The sequence below is a fragment of the Anser brachyrhynchus genome, assembly GCF_964034855.1.
Source record: "Anser brachyrhynchus genome assembly, chromosome: 12".
Lineage (NCBI taxonomy): Eukaryota > Metazoa > Chordata > Aves > Anseriformes > Anatidae > Anser > Anser brachyrhynchus.
Genome location: NC_137707.1, coordinates 8,141,519 through 8,160,563, shown reverse-complemented (window position 1 = coordinate 8,160,563; position 19,045 = coordinate 8,141,519). Strand labels below are relative to the sequence as shown.

Sequence of the window (19,045 nt, the reverse complement as noted above, 5' to 3'; positions counted from 1 at the left end):
GTTGAGTGTTAGCTTTTTGTTGTTGCTGTGCAGAAAAATACAGTTTTGCTTGGGGTCGATAAGAGATTGAAAAGTGTGGTTAATAATAAAAGCTGAAGTGGGAGTTACTTTAATAATGGCATGTCATGTGTAAGCCTATAAAATAAATAGTAATTATCACATTTGAGAAACTACTGTTAGAAATTGTATTGCTCTTGACAGCTTCATCTGTACATCAACCCTTTCTGGATTATGCACTTTCTTGTTCTTAATGAGCAAACAAATGAAACAGAATTTCTTACCCTGATAGAAGGTGTTGATTTCAACAAAACGTAAACAAAAATAGATAAGACAGCCAGTATAGCAGACTGCAGGATTATTTTTTGCTAATGTATCTTCCTCTTACAAAACAAGATGGAAAACACAGCAATTGTGTTATTTACGTTTCCTCTGTTGTCTTATTGTTCATGTTTAAGGGGGCAGATTTTGCATATTCTGTAGTTCAAATCAAAGCGGTATTATGAGCAGTAGTGAATTCAGAATGACAACTCTGTAGTTTTTGCTTAGAAATTATAATGTGTCATTAATGTAGTTTCATGAATCCCCAAAATTGAGAATACCAAATTTAGAGGAGATGGCAGCCATTTGTGATGTTGGTTTTGTTTGTTATTTATTCTCCTGCTCTCTTCCCACACTCCGGTTCAGAATTCCAGCAATATTTGTACTTTGAGAATTTTTTTGTACAACTTAATGTTCTGTTAAAACTATGGAACATTGCAAGTAATCATCTACAGCAAATACATATGAAAAAATGTGTAGTTGTTTGTCATTATATTTATTGATAATTTTAATCTAAATATCTGTTTTCATTTCTAATGCATTTTACATGTTCTTCACTTCCTTTGTTGGAAGGAATTGGATTTCGAATATTCCTCAGGTAGAACATGTTTTATCTCATTAAGAAGAACTTTATCTCATAAGAACGTGCTTCAAAGTATATTTACTTTGGTACTAAATAACACGTACTTGGTTCCTTTAAGCAGTAAGATAAAATTAACTCCAACAGCTATTTGAAGACACCTAACTTATCTTCTACACATCACTTCTGAATTTAGTCTTCTGAGCCTAGAGAGTCAGAGTTGGTATGTGTCAAGAAAGAGGAAAATAAGTCAAATCAATTGAAGTAAGCAGCAGAAATTAAGTTGTGTTGGACTCACACTGCACAGTCCCTTGACAGAGTTATGTCATGTTGTTTCTTTTGTTCTGCTATATGGGGCAATAAGTTCCTGCAAGCAGAACCAAGTCTGTGAAATTGTGATGTTATGTGTAAAGGGGATGTAGGGCACCCACTGTATGCATGGATCTGCAAATCTGAATCACTGTCAGGTGCGACTGAGGAAGTTTATTTTCAGGGAAAGTTACTTCAGCGTGCTGACTTCATTCACAGTCATGTTAATGGCAAAGCCATTGATTTTTGACAATAGCAAGGTTGCAGATCTTTTTACAGTACTATCTGAATTTAGCCTTGTGTTTGTAGGCAAACTCTGATGCCAAAGAAGAAAGGGAAACATACCTGTCGAACATGGCAAGTAACGTGCTCGTTTTAGAATAAGAAAAAGGCACTTGAGGGAGCAGCAGCACGCAACAGGAGTGCTGCAGAGCGAGCTGTGTGCTTCCCTCGGCTCAGCAGTGAGTCAGGCCTCCAGGGGCATCCTCTGTCGACTGCCACCCGCAAGGGGGCACGACAGCCTCCATTTACCACTCGGTAGGAGTAGCTCAACTGTGCAGGCAGCACTGTTTCATTCCAAAACGTTTGTCATCCTGCTTCAGTGCAAATTCGAGTTACATTACTCACAGCAACACCCTAGCAATCATGGCTTGGTATTGCTGCAAGTGCTGCTAAAATGCTGCACGTCACCTTCCAGCTGCAACTGTTTGTGAGCCTCTGAGGAGGCCGGGAGTTGCTTTGGTATTGTGTGGGTAGCAGTATTGCAAGAGACTGTTTGCACTTCCCTGGTGATCCCATTACAGCCCGAGCCCCTGCTGCAGTAGAGAGCATTTTTAGCTAAGGATAATGTGTGAGCTGAACTGCCTATGCAAACCTGACATGCAAGAGGCATTTTATTCTAAAAGCCAGGGCCAAAGCCCCAGGGTGGGAGGGCTGTGGTCCTGTTCGGTGTCATCCAGCTACAGCACCCAGGCTGTTTGCTTGGCTCCCCGTTTCAGAGGGTGAGCTGCGCTCAGGTGCTCGTCTGCTAGGGAGCTGGGCTCTGTGTTTCAAGCACACCGAGGAGGGGATCAGGGGCAGGCAGTGTGGGTGGTGTGGGGGTCAGGAGAACCCCAATTACACTGCGCTGGTACGGTCACTGAGCAGTAGGTCTTTATAGAAGTAGTATCTGAAGCATACAGTTAGACAAAAGCCAGGGAACTTATGTCCTGTTGTGCTTTGCTCTTCAGAGAGCAGTTGGGTCACTGTCCAGCTTAGGTATCTGAGTACTAAGGCAGGTGGCTCGTTTGTTCTGGTGGCCCTGCTACACTTGTCCTGCACTGGAATGGGGTATGCAACTTCTTAATTGCATTTCATGCAATGAAGAGTTTTAACCTATTTGGTGCATGTGTAAAGCATTTTCTTTTCCACGAAGGTCATTTGTGATGATGCAAAAATAAAAACAGAGTAAAGGTAGTGCAGGTTATGCACAAGGAATAAAGAACTGTAGATCGATGCTTCTTCCAGGCTATCGTAACGCAATAATGCAGGACAAAAAAAACCTTCGTGGATAGATGGTAATGGATTTTTGTCATTCTTCCATTCCTATTCCAAGCTTTTTAACATTACAGAGAGCTAAGTACAAAGACAAAAATGAGAAGAAAATTAAGGGGACAACTTGGCTGTCTTTTTGGAAAAAGATGATGAGGCAACGGTGTGAATACTAGGTGACTATTTCTAATATGGTATATGCTGTTCTGGCTTGTGCGCAGGTTTGACTATTGGCTTTAGAAAATCTTCCTAAATGCAGAGTTCTCAGTTAACTGAGGGGTGGGAGAAGACTGTAGCGGGTGTCCAGTTTGGGTAGGTACATTGCTGTGCCAAAGTCTTTGCATCTAAGTCATGGAATCAAATCTCTGAATAGTTCTTTGAAAGTAGTAACAATAAATGAGTGGTGGCAGAAGACGGCACAGTACTAAACCCTGATAAGGAATACCTTGGCTAGTCTATACCATCGTGGTATGCAGTCAAACCTGCATCCTGATTATATTCTTTTTGTATGTAGGCTTCTGTTCTGGCTCCAATCTCTAGTGCCAACCGGTCACAAAATGAAGAAACTCGGGTATTAGCAGTAGCAAGTATTGCACTAAAGGTCAGGACATGTCTACACTTGACATATGCAGCTACTGGTAGTGTGGATGCATCTGAATTTGAATATAAAAGATAGCCTTTAGCTATAAAAGGCAACCACACACTTCTCCTTGCTTCGGAGTAGTACAGAAGTAGTACAGATTTGTTCCAACAGAGATAAGCTGTCATCCTTAATGTACCGAATGCTCAGTGGGTGATCTTCCTTCAAAACTCAAAAGTAAATGCCTTAATGAACAAGTTTGGATTCTCATGTCTCAGTGCTTTTAGGTGTTGCAGAACAGCTGCTTTCTCTGCAGAGGTCCCCATCCTGGTGGAAGGAGTGTGATAGCCACAATTACAGTGAGAAGATGCTTGCTTTCCAAATCTCTCTTCAGCTGTTCTCAAATCATGAAAATAACTTTCTGTAGTGTTTCCATTTATTTTCAGTTAATCTATTGACTATTCTTTGTTTCTTTTGAAAAAATGGATTATGCCTTATGTGGTGGTGCTATAGCTCTGCAGTAAATTTGACCAGAACTCGGAACTGCATAGGAGTTTGCATTTGAAGTGAGAATGCTAGGTTTTGTTTTTAAAAATTAACATTCATAGATGTAATTCTTATTTACCAATATCCTGCTGTGATGAGAATAACATTATTTCCTACATAGCTTCTACTAAGCTAGATTTCCATTTTGTAATTATGTTTTTCACCTGAATTTTTCTGTCCCTCACTGTGAAAATGCTTTGTATTATACATAGAAGTTTAAAAAGCCCCAAACTGATCTGGATTTGTGGTGAATAATTTCTAGTCATTTTTATGTATATTAATGCTAAATCATGTTCTTGATTTCCATAAGTGACCCAAATAATACGCCAAACTTCTTCCATGTTTTAAACAGTCCTAGGTTTTGATGAACAAAATTGATAGGTATGAGATGAACAAAAGAATACAGATGACACATAATATAATGCTTGTTCAAAAGTTGTGAACTTGTCAGATGGTCTGCCAAAAATGAATTATTTTCTAAAAGTTTGAAATATGGCTGAAATGCGTGATGGTCATTATTTAAAGCCTTCAATTTTTAACATTCATGCTGTTAGGCAAATGATAATCATAGGTTTTAATTTCCTACAGAATTGGACAGAAGTGTAAATTGCTTTATATAATTTAATATGAAAAAAAACTCAGATCAGAATGGAATTTATATCCTTGTCAGCATACGTTGTCTAATCTGACAGACTGATATTAATACATTGAATAAAACTGGAATTTTCCTAGACATGTGGTATACTGTAGAATACTTGATGTTTGCAATTTTTATAAAGTCTATATTCAATTCTATGACCCTTTTTAAAATAATATAAAAACTGAAGTATTTTTAGTCAAAACATTCTCCTGCATTTTCTTTTGACTTCATAATACTCTCATTCTTTATTTGCTCTAGATTTGAGATCTCTGGATTTCTAAGTAGATAGGCTTATTGTTTCTTGCCTTTTTCTGCCACTTAATAAAAAATAGTACATATTACAAATGGGACAGTCATTTAATACAGATTACTGTTTAGCTATGTATATTTTTCATAGCTTTTTAGGTTTTGTATTTTATTTCATTTTGCAAGGGATTAAAAAGTACAAGTTGGCTTAAAAACCTTTCTGGAAAAAAAAGTTTTCTTTAATCATGTTCTCTTTCCCAAAAATCTGGTTTTATCAAGAAAAAGCTCTGCAGCAAACAGGCATTCTTGCAAAACCGTACTGTGTTCAACAGGAGTCACTGAACCACAGCGAGCATCTGATTTCCTAGCCGTCAGCTTGGTAACCTTCTCTTGGTCTGTTCTGCACGCAGCTAGCGATGAGGCAGCATGGCTCTGAGGTCAGGGATCTTGCTCAGTGTTAGATTATTCTGGAGATGAAATCCCTAATGAAATCACAAAGTCAGTGGCACAGGACTGATTAGACAACGTAAAAAGCCAACTGGCAAGGGCCTTAGGTCCCTGGGGCATGACTCCACACAGCCTTTGGATGGTCTGAATGAAACTCTGGGACTTAAAGAAAGTGTAAACTTTACTCAGTTATACTTAAGGCTGCAAAACCACTAAGTTTTAAAAGAGATTTTGAGTTTTGTAAAAAATGCTTTCAGCAAAATATTCTAAGTGTTGGCCAACTTGACTCTGGCTTACCTCAGAGTAGTTTGTTCTCTCTGCAGCTCCACAGAAAACTTTCCATTTCCTTCCTGAGCTTTTTTATTAACTGCTCTTTCAACAACATGGTGAATGTGCTAAGGATGCTTAACAGAAAGTGTCAATCATAGGTCCATGGACTTTGTACTACTTGAGAATCTGACCCAGTATTCTAGCAAGTAAAACTATTTAGTATTTTTGGGGTTGGGCTAACAACATATAAGGATCTGAGTAACATAGAGGCAGAAAAGAACAGGTTATATCTATTTGTGAGTAAAAGCTAATGTTTTGCATTTTAACAGGGAAGGAAATGAACAGTGGCAGTAAAAGCACATCTGCCAGAGCAGAGCCTAGTGGCAAAAGTTAGCTCTTGTTAGTGTGATGACAGGATCCAGATGTCACACAGTTAGGGGCATTTGCTAAAATCTTTTCTGAAGTAGGAACACCTGTGACCATCAAATGTGATAAATATTAGGTAATACACTATGCCTACCACAAATGTACTTTATAACCAACAAAGTCGCTGACAGAGCAGCCCAATTCCTCATGTTTCTTGCTCTTTATTCCTGTTTATATGGTACCTCTCCCTGGGCTGAATCTTTGAGGGCATCTTGATTCACATTTTTTTTTGCAGCTGTTATCTGTATATAATACACACTATTGCATAGTTTCCTAGTGTTTTTCTTAGCATTAAACTGAAACTCTGCGGTTCTGAAGCTTAAACGTCTAGGATTTGAGATCAAGTTAACCACTGGGAATTCAGGTTTGTCTTTCCATGAATTTGCTTGGTGGCTGCTAGGTGTTGCCTGTTGCAAATGAGTAAATCATATGCTATGGACACACTGCTGCAATCTATGAACATAAACGTTTTAAGTACTTGAAGACCACATTCTGTGGTCTTTCTCATCCTCAGTGTCAGTGACTTTGAAGTAGTTTTATGCTTCTGAGGAAACAGGTTCTACAGCATGCTAGAATTCTTTATTAATTTGAACTCAGAATATTGCCTCACCAAAAGCAAATAAATATTTCAAAATCACCCCAAATTCGTTTTGCAATGCAGCATTAAAAGGTTGACCACTTGTGTTATTCCCTCTTATAGTGAGTTGCTGAGTGCCATTCCTAACTTCAATATGGCTTGCTTCCGCAGCTCAGCTTTGGAGCTCCTTCAAGCTCCTTCTGTTCCCAAAAGCAACAAAGATGGGTAGCAGAATATTATCATATTGCTATGGAATAATAATGTTGTCTGCTATAACTGCACTGCTTTCAAATATGCCTTTATGCATTTCCAATTCTGAAAGAGTATTAAGATACCCTCTTAGTATCTGTTTTTAAACAGAGACAGATGCAATTCTGCATTTCAGGGGGAAAAATGATTACACTTTTAGTTTTTGAATAAAAGAGATTACATAAATTCTTCTTAGATCAAAATCCATTGTTTTTATTTGATGCATCTGTACTAACCTCTGGGGTCATTTTGTTCTACTTCTCCAGCGATTGTCTCCACTACCTTTTTTGCTTTTGGCTGGACTCCAGGTGTGGATGACAATTTCAAGGTTAGTTTCTTTCTTTTTTTTTTTTTAAGCAGAGATGGTGGAGATCAATCCTAATCTATAGCGACTGAATCACAAATGCTGTAGTGCCAAAGGCTTGACCCTCAGAAGTGCTGAGTGGTCTGTGTTTATAGGCTACCTTGTGGTGTTCCAGGATCAGACTTAATATTGTTATCCCCTGCTTTGCCTTTAGAACTGCGTTAGTCTTTCTTTGCTTTCATACCAGAGGATTTTCCTCCAATTTATATTGATGCCATTGAACTCTGTCCTTCTAAGTAAAGTAAGTAGTAGTGCTTATTAATTCCTCTTCATTCTTGCAGGTAATATTCTAGACTTATAGAATGTTTTTCTTTTTTTTTTTCCCTCCAGTTTTCCGTAAGTCTTTTTGGGTCTTACAGCCTGCTTTTGTTTTTGATGTTTGGTGTTTTTTTTTTTTCTTTTTCTCCAGAAATATAAGAAATTAGGCCACCTGAGTGACCAGTTCACTCAGCAGCATCCATATTTAGGAACCAACCTTTGGTCTTTGGTAGACTTGAGACAAAGCTGAGTAATGAGAGGCATGACTTTTTTTAGTGTTGTCAAGAACTGCTAGGAGAAGCAAATGTTTGTTTGTTTGTTTTTCTCTATCACGTCAATTCTGAACACTTCTTCTTCTGGTCTTTTGAATGAAGGTATCCCCTCGCCCTCCCCTCCCAGTGCTCCATGACCTTTAGCAGTACCAAAAGGAAGCTCAGTACTGGTGACAGGGAGATGTCAGCAGATTTCAGAGCCCGAGTAAAAACATCCAAGCACTTTCCTCCTCCCTGATGACTGAAATCCTATTTTTTGAGAAGATAACATCATAACCTTTTAATTTTCCTTTCTATTTTTTCTTGGTGACAGACTGACAAGCGCAGGAATGAAGTTGTCTGTTCCTAGAACAGGTTCAGTGGGCAGCAGCACTGATTGTTTCCCATGTTGCCCTGCCAGCATTTCTCAAACCTGACCTCGGGGGGCTGCTCCTGAGAGTGAGGAGTTCAACCACCAGTCCAGAGTCCTCTTCTCTCTACTGAGACTGCTGAGATGGCAGGTGCTTAATGCTAGTGCAAAAGTGGCTATGCAGTGTCAAGTGCACTCTGCTAGGAATTGCACTGATCACGAAGTTGCTGAGCTGTTTGTAGCTTTGGTTTCTAACAGCCATCTCTGTTCCTAGCCCCACACGCAGTCAAATTTCATCTCTAACCGGTTGTGCTCATGACCACTGCTCACACTTCAGATAATGTTATTAAAATGTTGCGGCAGAACATGAGACTGTTCTTGTGCGCAATTATTTTAAGTATTAGTATGGTAAAAGAAATAGACAAAGGAATGTGGAATTAGTTTGAAAGTTATCTTGTTTAAACAAACATATGCTTACTATATACAACAGGCTATAATACAGATTTAAAAATGCCGAAGATTAATCTTCTAAGTTTATCCTGTTTTCACTTCCCTATACAATTTCCCTTTCCTAAACACTTTTTCAGTGTTGCTGTTACTATCAACTCCATTTATTGTATGTGGAGGATACCACTTTCTGACAATGGAGGTATTAGTCATACAATTATCAGAATTGCTGCTTTTGAGGGTTTATAAAAATGGGGCCCTTGCAGCAAGTACATGAGAGATTGTACATAAGGAGGATGATTCTGCTGTCTCGGCTCTTGCTTGTGTGGATTCTCATCCATTGACTGAGAATGAATAGCAATAAAGAATGTCCAGAACTATGCTAGGATAATATCTAATAATTTCCTGCATGGACAAAGAATGTTTAGAGTGCCTTTAGATGGTATTACTATCAACTTTAATGATATAATATTCGATATTAATTTAGAATCCTCAGCTTCTAAATATTCTCAGGGCCTCCACTCTAAGCCCACACAAACCTACTAAATCCAAGTACCTTTCTAGGCTAGAAAGAGCCATCAGTCAGCAGCACACAATGGTTATCAAAGACATCACAGTTCCAAAGGTATCATTAATACTAATACAGAATAGAGTGCACTGCAGCTTTTAATACCTCATCTGAAAGAAAACCACACAGTAAATCGCACTTTGCTAGTTGAGGAGGAGGAAGAGAAGCATGCACTCTAAGATTTCTCAAGGATGAGCACAATTTATCTCTTCAGACAGTGTTACTTGGGTTTATATTTGCTTATGGATCACTCCAGTTATTCCTGGAGGAAATAAAGCATTACACTGTCTGTCTTCAGAAATATGTATTGTTAACATTAGCTGTACTTTGCATTAAACATTTAAATTATATATGAGACAACTTGGGGTAAGGGTGTGCAGTGAACTGTGGCGTGGAGACTAAAAGTCTGTCTGAAGGCACTTTAATAGAAAGCTTTGTGTGAAAACCATACACCCCTCCAAACATGTCTGGGCTGAACTATAAAGCAAATGGTGAATCCTATCTTACTCTCAATGACAGCAGTCGCTGACTTTTCAGAAGTGTTCTTACAATGTACTGAGCATTTGTAATCCTCTACGGTATAAGCACTCCATATATGCACTTGTGCACACTTACCCCTATATGTGCAGTCATGGATATCAGTTATGAGGTTAGTGCTTGGCAGGAAAAAGCACTTGGGGCATGCTGCTGGGAATCTTCCACTTATGCTGAAGTCAAAGGGAAAGGCAAAATTACCACGGGAAAGCATCTTCAACTCAATGGTTCCAGCATTCCTGTTTGTACTGGCAGCATTGTCACATTTTCTTTGCTAGCTTTACTAATGTAGAAGCAGTGGACCCTTTTACATGCTTCCATGCATTGCTGCAACACACTCCTAGGTGAAACTTTAGTAGTGACATGATAAGCAGTTGTCAGGGGACTTTCAGTATTCACTTAACTGTGCTGTTTTGTGCATGTGTTTATGAAGACTTCTGTGTCTTGTATTTCAGTGATGATCCATTTGATCCGTAGATACTGTATCCCTTATTTGCTCTACAGATGAGTCTTTTTAATTGTAAGCACGGTGTCACTTCAGATTCTTAACCTTGTCAGTTGGAAACAGATGCCTCATTTGTGAAAACTTTAAAGCAAAGCTCAAAAATAATGTTAGTGGAAGACCATTTATTTCTGCTGCCTTTTGAGCCTTAGTTAAACACAGTAGTAGAATATGATACTGCTGGAAAACTACTCATTTTGGTAACTATTCCAAATACCTTATTTTCAGGAGATAGTTTATTAGGAAGATGTTGAAGTGAAAGTACTTGTTTGCTTTTTAAACTTTTTGTTTACTTGTGTACTGAAAGGAAAAACATACTGTAACAACCTGACTGGCAGCTATACGTATTGGAGGATGTGTTTACACCTGCCTATATTTGCAGCGTAATGCATGTTAATTAAAAGACTTTCTATGCCAGTAAACTCTTAGCTACCAAATGGAAATAAATGTTACCTGGTTTTAGATGACATTTGTCCAATGCGTAAACAAAAGAAAACAGACTTAGTTCAATCTTAGTTTTGATAACTCTCAGAATACTCTTTCACTAAGATTTGATTCATATGATTCTTTAATATTCTGCACAGTATTTGCACTGCATAATGGCAGTACTCCTGCCAGCAACCCTATGCATCTGTCTACCAGCAAATAACATTTCTGTAATTACAGTATGGGTGATGACGGATAGATGAGTGGGAAATGGTGAGGGATAGTGGGAAGACAATCGTAGCAACAAAACACAATGTACAGAAGACAAGTCAGAAGAATATTACAAAAATAAACAGGATTTGTAGGGATGAAATCAGAAACAATATTACTGTGGTAAACAGAAAGAATGGCTTAACTGAAAAAAATGAAAAAAGCACAATGGCTGAGCAGATAGGGCCTCATATTTGTGTGATTGTAAACAAAGAATTTCTACTAAAGAACCATTAAGTTGTAGCCTTTGTGATAAATCTGAAATGCTGATGAGGTAGATTTGATTTTTCAGTGTTTGCATTTGATTTTAATCAGTGTTTCTGCAAGTACATATAGTGCATAGACTTTCAGTTGAAAGCTGAGATGTGCAGGCTACTGTGTGTGGAACAGCCAAGGCAGGTAGAACAATTGGAGTATACTGGAGAGACCAATGGCACATCAAGTGCTATAGCTATAAGAAGACATCAAAAGCTCTGAAAGGTGTGCTGGAGAAGAAATTTCTTCCTGGTAGAACTGTGGTCTGGCTGGTGTGAGTTGTATTGTTGCCTGATATTTGAATTGAGTCAGAAGACTTCACTGTAACCTTTTTGGCTTTCTCTTTGAAGAACAATAGTGAAGTCTAAGAAAATAAGCTGAGACTAATATAAGGAGAGGAACTTGTGACGTGCACAAGGATGGAGTGGGCTATATTCCTTGCAAAGCTTGTACCTTACAGTCTTTGGAACCAAACTGACCCTTTCTCTTGCTTGCAAGATGCTAACTTCCCTGAAGATTTCATTAGTTTCCACTTGTTGCTCTTACACCTGTTTTCTGTCAGCAATAGCAAGGGAGGACTCATCAGTGCAGGCTAGAAGCTGATATTTGAGTGCTTTCTGTAGGGTTAGATGTTAAATGGGATGCTAGGAACATGGATGGTGATGAGCTTTATGTGCTAGTTTAACTGAATTCATTACTGTGGGTACAGCCAAGTTAGTCTTAGAAAAAGAAAAGAATTGAGGGGAGATGGGGGAGAGATTAGTAAAGCTGCAGGCCCCACCAGTCTGTCCAGGCAGGGAGTTGAGGTTGGTAAAAGTATAAAATTGTTCTGTCCTGAAAACTGACCTTGACTTGAAAAGGTAATGTGACTCTCTTCTTGCTTCTTCTGTAACTGTATGGCCATCAAAAATGAAACAGTTCTGCTGGCTTTTTGTTCTTATCTTAAAGGCATTTTACTCAAGTAATAGATAAAAAAGAAATATGTTAAATAAAAACAACATTTATTAGAGGACATAACTTTAAATATTTAATGATATAATTAAGTCTTATTAATGTAATGGTCTTTATTCTTCAGCTTAAAAATTCACAAGGTTAATTTCCCTTTCATCTTTATTATGCAATGTTTGCCACAATTATTTGTTATATATTCTTATAAATATTAGATGAATATTAGAGGTTTTAATTTAAGTAAAAATATGGGTCGTCTTTTACTGTAGTGTTAAGCTGTACCTCCAGTATTAAGCTGAAACTGGTGAAATTAGCACAATAGTGAATCAGGCCCTACTGTTTCTTCAGTTATGCCACAATTGGCTTATTTGACTTAAGTAATTCATGGAGAACACTGCCTTTTACAATCGCCTCTTTTCTTCAAAAGGTTTGCGAAGAAGCTGAGGATCAACAAATAACAGACCCATTAGCCAGATTATTTTCATGTTGCTTCCTGTGGGGTACATCCTGGGCTGAGGTGCTAGAAATGTACTTATTTGCTTGATTTTAATACAATTTAATATTAAATACCACCTACCAAAGCTCTAAAATGATTGTAGAATACTAATTTTGGGAGGTATTTACTTGATTCCCTAAATTACCGGCATTAAGACTAGTTCTTTCAGTAAAATGATTCTTCCTCTGTGTGCTCTGCTTCTTTAGCTACTTACAGAAAAAGAAGCGTACTTAAACATTAAGTCCTGGGGATTTAAATGATTTATTTTCTTCTTCATTAGTGATATTTGTTGCATATGCATCAGAATATTTTTAGGGGAAATAGATGCTTTATTTTACCACAGCATTGTCTTTTAATCTGTTTTAGATCAGTCTGCCAAACTACGATGTCAGCAGTCACTGAAAAAAAAAAAATCACTTTATGGGCAGTGTTTACTGATCTTCTAAATTCTGTTAAGAAACAGAACAAATCTTCAGAGAAGTAATCTGGGAAAAAAAAAAACGTACTCCTAATTTGTCATTATATTCAGAATGGAAAGAATAAAAAATAAATATTGGACTAGCAGTGAAATTTCAGCTTGTTGTCATTAGATTTGGTTCATGGTGTATGCAAAACTACCTTTCTGGGAGTTTCTTCAGGTGGTACATGTTGAAACCTGACTTGTGCTACTTGTCTTCCTTCTGCTTCTGTTAGTAAACACAGACACCCTTTATTCTGTGTACCTGCTATCATTTGTTACCTTCATAGGGACCCCAGATAGGCCATTTCTACTCTAGTTGAAGAAGGTACCTTCATGACTAATTGGTATAAACCTGAAAATTTCCTGTTCAGAACATGGGTAACAGTGTTGTCAAATTTTAGAACTTACTCAGTTTATGGCAAGGAGATGTCCTTGCCACTGAAAAAACTTTTTCTCCCTTTTCCTCCTGTTATGTTATAGAAATAGTATCTATAGCAGGTACATTCTGCTTCTGCTGTAGCAGTTCCTCAAATCTTCAGTTCATCCATGTATTTCTGCATTGGAATGACGAGTTAAAATCAGTCTGGATTAAGTTTACTCAAAACTGATAGGAATGAATGCAATTCATTTTCCTAAACCACCCTTGAGACCCATTTAGTCCTTGCTAACATATACATTAGGTCTATACTTGCTCTGGAGTCTGAAGGTGTCTTTTCTGCTCTTGTTGCCAGAGTAAGTGTAGTTGTTTGCATTACTACTATCACACCACTATCATATTGCCTGGGTGTGGTGTGGCTGACTATAAGGTAAATTGAAACAGGTCATTCAGTGTTTAAAATCTGCACGTTGACATGCTGTGTTTCTTAGCTTTCTATTAGTCTCATAGGTATGCCAGAGATGTTAGAAAACTATTCTTTGGAATGTATGAGGAACGGTTAATTGACAAAGACGACATTCGAAAGAGACGATGTGCTAAATAGGGAAGAATCTGAGCTTGCAAACTGGAACAATCCTGTTTCCAGGTGCTCTTCTCAGCACCTCACTTGGAAAACAAAGCCATAGCTCTGATACAAGGATGATGGCTCTTTCCACTTATCGGAAGTCCTACTGATTTTACAACTTCTAAAAGATTCATTTCCCTCACCTGGTAGCATATCCCTAGTATATGCAAGCAGCTTGTCTCCCCTGGGATCCACCCATTCCTTTTACATCAGCTCTCAGAAGCCCATTAAAAATCTGTTATTTAGAGAGTATGTTCAAGGTTGCTAATATCGTAGAATTTTGTTGTAAATCCTACTTAAAAGTGAATACTTGGCACTGTAGTCAGATCACAGTGAAATGAGAAATGAAAATAGTCTGTCTTTAATGGTTTCCCCAAAATTAACATGTGCAGAGGAGAAAGTCAGGTGGGTACCTCAAGTATTAAGTCTGCTTTTTTAAATGCAGGGGAGCTATTTAAAAATATAGAATAAGTGAAACTACCTTATGCAGGTAGATTAAATGTTTATTTTTCTTTTGTTCTTGGAGCTGCACGTGGTAACGTTTCCTCTCCAGACTGTTATCTCCCAACATCTTTTCTCTTTCTGTCCTTTTTGTGTCCTCTTCTTTCTGTTGTCAGGTATCCTTCTTCTGTCCTGCTGATGTGGCAGTAAAACAGCTAAACCTGCTTGGCTGCGTGCATCGTCTCCTGCAGCAGGAAAGCAGCGTTGTACAGAACTCCTGCCACTGACAGGCATGCCACAGCCTGTCCAGCCAGGTAACATCGATGTTTTGACCAAGCACATCAGCATAACAGAAGGTCTGAGCAAAGATACTGTTAAGGAGAGATGAGAATGCACAGAACTCATTACACATCTCAGTAATTTTTTTGTTTGGATTCATGTAGAGTAACTTATGTTTTGAACTGGTGACCCAGTTTGAAATGAAATTAAATGAAATGAACTTAATGAAAGTTGTTTCATTATGGCCTTATTCAGCTACTTGCTAATGAAGAAAAAGGATATAAAAGTACTTCCACTGCTCACAAATTACTGTATATTTTTAATGGGGAATTTGTGTTTGTCTAGAATAGCTAAAAATAACGTTCAAAACTAGGATTATCAGTGGTGTCCAGAATTTCTTTTTTGGGGGGGATAGAAGTATAATTTTGGGGCTTAATATTAAATCTTGTTCTAGGGTCATATTGTGCTGATGAATATGTTAATTTCCTTTGGTAGACAGACAAAACTGTTTTTGATTCCAATAACACTGAAAACTGTTTGTATATCAACATTTGTGCAATGGCCAGAAGAATTATTAGGCTATATTTAAATAATACCTTTGAGAATAAAAATTTGACAGCAAAGGGAGTGATTAGATTTTACATAGAGGAGAGATGATTCATTTATATCTACACAATTAATGCAGTGAACATTGAATTTCTTTCCTCTGAGAAGAAAACAGTGTTGCACATTACTTTGGGATATAGAAGAGTGGCTGTTAGCAAAAGGGAGGGGTGTGGGGGAGAAGTAGATTTTAACCTTAGTTATTGCACACTAGAGGGCACTTGAGGTAGAGCAAAAAATATTTCCAGAGCTACTGAAACTGATCCAGATACCTGTATTGGCAAGGCATATTGAAAACTACAAGCAAAACTACGTTTTCAAATTGTATCCAGAATATTAGTATACAAAAAAAAAAAACTGGCTTGATTGCCTTGCTTGATATAATTTTTTTTGTCTCTATTGTAGTGTTTGATTATATGAAACAAATATCTGTTTTTTCTAATAGTCAACCTGATGGCAACTAATCAAAATTGCAAACAGGTATCCAAGGAGTAATACAGCTTGATAATGTGTTATTTTTGTGCACTCCATAATATCATTGGTGAGTATGGTACACAAATTAGTAGTTGGGGATTTTATATGTTAAAGTCTCTAGACAGTGAAGGGGTCTCAGAACTAGTTAGGTTTTATTTTACTAAATGGAGTAATTCTGGGATAGGAAAAGTATTGCAGCCTTTGTGCTAATGGCACGCAGGCCCCACTGCTGCTGCTGGGTTAAACCTTTGTTTCTGTTCTCCGTTCCATGGGCTGGAAATGCAATTTACGTGGGTATAAGAATGCATTTGACTAATCAAGGCAGAAGTAACATTGTCAAAATCAATACATTTATTTCTTCTCATGTATTGAGTAACAAGGGAATGGACTTTAATTAGATATCTTTGACAAAAGGCCAGACTGGTAAAGAAAATATTTTTAGGTGATTAAAAATCACATTTGCTACTTACAGTTGATGCTGCTTTATTATCTGTTTGTTCTTCTGTGGGGTTTTTCAAGTTTTCTTATTCTGGTACTAGATGGTTAAATTTTAACAATTTTTGATGTCTGCAAAGACATACCTGTAACTTCTTTGCAAATTCCTCCTTTAAGTTTCTGCTTCTAGCTTTTTTTTTGTTGTTGTTGAAATGACACATTAACTTCTATCAGTTTAAAAAACAAACAAACAAACCCTCCAAACCATATACTTTATCTCCTGAGCCATTTATATTTTTTCCTCTGCTTTAATCTATAGTATCAGTAGTAAGTATTATATAGTGGAGCTTCTTGGAGTTACAGATGTCTTCAGTGACTTTGGAAACACAAGGGATCATTATTTTTCATGATAACCAACTTGCGATAACTGTATACATGCAGGTTTTAAAGGTTGCAAGAGGGTGATAAGAGCCAGTGTTCTAAAGGTAATTATGTATCTGTACTGACATAGTGAATTGTTAAGTGTATTTTATTCAGAAATGTGCTGGACTTACTGTTTTTCTTGGTTATGGAATCTAACTTTCTGAAGCATATCAAATTTAGGAATAATCTCATAGTGTAAGCAAAAATTACAAACTAGTTAGAGCATGTGGATATTGTCTGCATCAAATTGATCTAAAGCTTTAATAAAATAATTGTAGGATGCCTATTATGTAAGCCTGCTTTAGAAGGTTCGAATTAGTTATTAATTTTATATTATTACTTTGAAGTGGTATGCTAGTAGAAGTCCCTGTAAGCAAAAGTTGCGGGCAGTAAGCTCATAATTTATCTTAATCAAGTAATTCTCACTAGACTGATTAACTTCAGATAATTTTGGATCAGGCCCTATAAAGTGTATTAAACTGACATCAGCTACTTTCCTCAAAGTATCAGTAGCTGATTATTAGGTGATTTAATGGAATAAAACCTGAATATGAGGAATTACCACAGTGTTTTCTCTTCCAGGCATGCTTCCTTTCACCTTCCTCCCCACCCCCTTCAAGTTCTTGACTTTCCCATTGTTATTTAAATGAGATGACGTGAAGCATTTACATCAGCAGCAGCCCTTGTAAGGCTCTGTTGTGATTGAGTTGCCCCTTAAAAGCTCATTTCAAGTCATTTCTATTGAATATTTTTAAGCGGTAAGGTCTCGGCGCTCTGTCTTCAGAAAACAGTTGATTATGCTGCTTTGCGATGCTGAAGAACAAAGACTTACAGATAATCGCAAACATTTTTGCAAAAAAATGAAAGGGTGGAAAGATGCTTGCCATCCATTATATTACAAACATTTTTAGAATGTAAACAGATATTTCCTGTATGTGAATGAGAAGTCACATTAGGCTTGTAATCCTTCTTACTCATAAGAGCAAAATAATATGGAAGAGAACTACAGGTTCTCTTTAAAGCAGAGATTAATTTCTTTGCCCTTATCAGTCACAATTAGTCCAAAAAATGTTAAGTTTGTGAATTTTCTGTATAAATATATAATATTAAAAACTGATTTCCAGTTTGAACCAGGTTGCACTCTGTCGCATATATTTTGCAGCTGATTTTTTTATTCACTACAGTGAAATGGGATCAAGATTTTTAGTTTAAATTGAAGTCAGAGCTGCTTTTTGCTTGCAGAATGAAATAACCATTTAGGAGATAAATACATATGAGGAAAATTTCTTTAAGATATTTGAGGAAACATTTTTTCGCTAGTATATTCAGTATTATGTGATACTATGTGTGTAAATATATCATTAAATCATCAAGTTTGGGTAGGATGCAGAAAGCTGTAAATATTTTGCTATTCCAAGATTTTTTTTTTTAATTAAAGACGATTTCACACTTTTTTCCGTCAGGACTTACTGCTTCATCTTAAAGGCTCTCCAACAGGGGAATCCATGAATGATATAATCCATTTTAACACGACAGATACCACTTCCTTGCACAACTGAGGATGAAAGAGCATAGCATTTGCCCCAGTCATTCCCAGCTGCCAGAAAGGCTGAACAGAACAAATGGCAGAAGTCAGACTCAAATCAAAACAAAGCCTAAACTTTTAGGTTGCACTTGGAGGCACAACCTCTTCCATTTTTAGCTTTTATCCTCTAGACAAACACAAAGGAGTATAACTTATTCTCACTAGTAAGAATTATTCTTGGTTGCTTTCATCAGATATTTTTCAATGGAAATGAAAACATGGTATGCAATTACATTTACTGAAAATTAAAGTTTGATTCACAGGGTAAAACCAGAGACTTAAAACATGATTTTTTTTTTTTGTGATGCTATCTATATTCTCATTGTGCTGTTCCATCTTGGAAGGATGGAAGAGAAAAAATACCCTTTGCCTCAGTGGAACCCCTAGTAAAGGGAAGCAACACTACTGATATTATCTATTGCACTGCAAATTGTTTTGTATTTCCCCTCAAAGCTCTGTCTGCCTTGTCAAGTATTGTGTATTTTATCCATACTTCAAGTAATCATCCCAGACTCACAGCTTTGTAAGTAAATTTTTGGGCAGAGAGGAGCACAGAAATACTTAGGTGTCTCCATTGCCCTTGAAAATCATGTCAAATTCCAGGTATATTTTCCTGTATTCTGAGTTTGGGGCTTTGCAGAATGAACATTAGTGCAAGAGGTACACCTGTTACCTGACATAACAATTTTTATATTCCCTAGTAAGTTAAAGTGAAGCACATAAGAGCTTCACATGCAGGTGTTTCTGCTGTTCACTGTCTCACATTCATGCACATATAGCATCAGCATGAAAAATAAGACCAACAATCGTGAAACTAAATTATACTGTATTACTACATAGAAAAATATTAGGGTCCACTTTCTGTAGCTGTAGATGGATCTTTAGATCCCTTTTCAGTCATTTTATTTCTTTGCTTAAGATTACAAGACTTGTAGAT

General features: G+C 37.2%; 1 protein-coding gene and 1 long non-coding RNA gene across 4 annotated transcripts in view; both read left to right on the top strand.

Moving 5' to 3' along the window:
* CDH8 (cadherin 8) overlaps positions 1-19,045 on the top strand; it is a 360,605-nt gene that overhangs the window by 189,865 nt on the left and 151,695 nt on the right. The window lies entirely within an intron of this gene.
* LOC308176744 overlaps positions 1-19,045 on the top strand; it is a 48,544-nt gene that overhangs the window by 28,887 nt on the left and 612 nt on the right. The gene's annotated exons all lie outside the window — the stretch shown is intronic.